Source organism: Mirounga leonina, unplaced genomic scaffold, assembly GCF_011800145.1.
Source record: "Mirounga leonina isolate KUSES-001 unplaced genomic scaffold, KU_Mleo_1.0 Mir_167, whole genome shotgun sequence".
Lineage (NCBI taxonomy): Eukaryota > Metazoa > Chordata > Mammalia > Carnivora > Phocidae > Mirounga > Mirounga leonina.
Genome location: NW_023270422.1, coordinates 3,318,328 through 3,319,194, shown reverse-complemented (window position 1 = coordinate 3,319,194; position 867 = coordinate 3,318,328).

The window sequence follows — 867 nt, the reverse complement described above, 5'->3', positions numbered from 1 at the left end:
GCGTGGGGGTAGAGGAGGCATGTATATGAGAACTCTATGTATTTTCTGCTCCATTTTACTGTGAACCTAAAACTGCTCTAATAAATAAAGTCTTAAAAAAAAATCCTCTGTACTTCACCTATTCAACCCTCCACCTAGATAATCTCTGGCAAATATTGATCTGTTTACTGTCTCTGAGCTGTAAAAATATTTTTTAATTTAAAAAATATATACTTTTAAAGATTTTATTTATTTGAGGGACAGAGAGAGAGAGCATGAGCAGGGAGGAGAGGGAGAAGCAGGCTCCCCGCTGAGCAGGGAGCCTGGTGTGGGGCTCAATCCCAGGACCCTGGGAGGATCATGACCTGAGCTGAGGGCAGACACTTAACCGACTGAGCCACCCAGGCACCTCTAATTTATTATTTTTAAAATTTTCAAATTAACAAATAATGTATTATTTGTTTCAGGGGTAGAGGTCTGTGATTCATCAGTCTTATATAATACCCAGTGCTCATTACAGCACATACCCTCCCCAATGTCCATCACCCAGGTACCCCATCCCCCCACCCCCCTCCTCCCCTTCAGCAACCCTCAGTTTGTTTCCTAAGATTAAGAGTCTCTTATGGTTGGTCTCCCTCTCTGGTTTTGTCTTGTTTCATCTTTTCCTCTCTTCCCTTATAATCTTCTGCCTTGTTTCTTAAATTCCACGTATCAGTGCAATCATATAATTGTCTTTCTCTGATTGACTTATTTCACTTAGCATAATACCCTCTAGTTCCATCCATGTTGTTGCAAATGGCAAGATTTCATTTTTTGATGGCTGCGTACTATTCCATTGTAGATATATATATATATATATATATATATATATATATATATATATATATA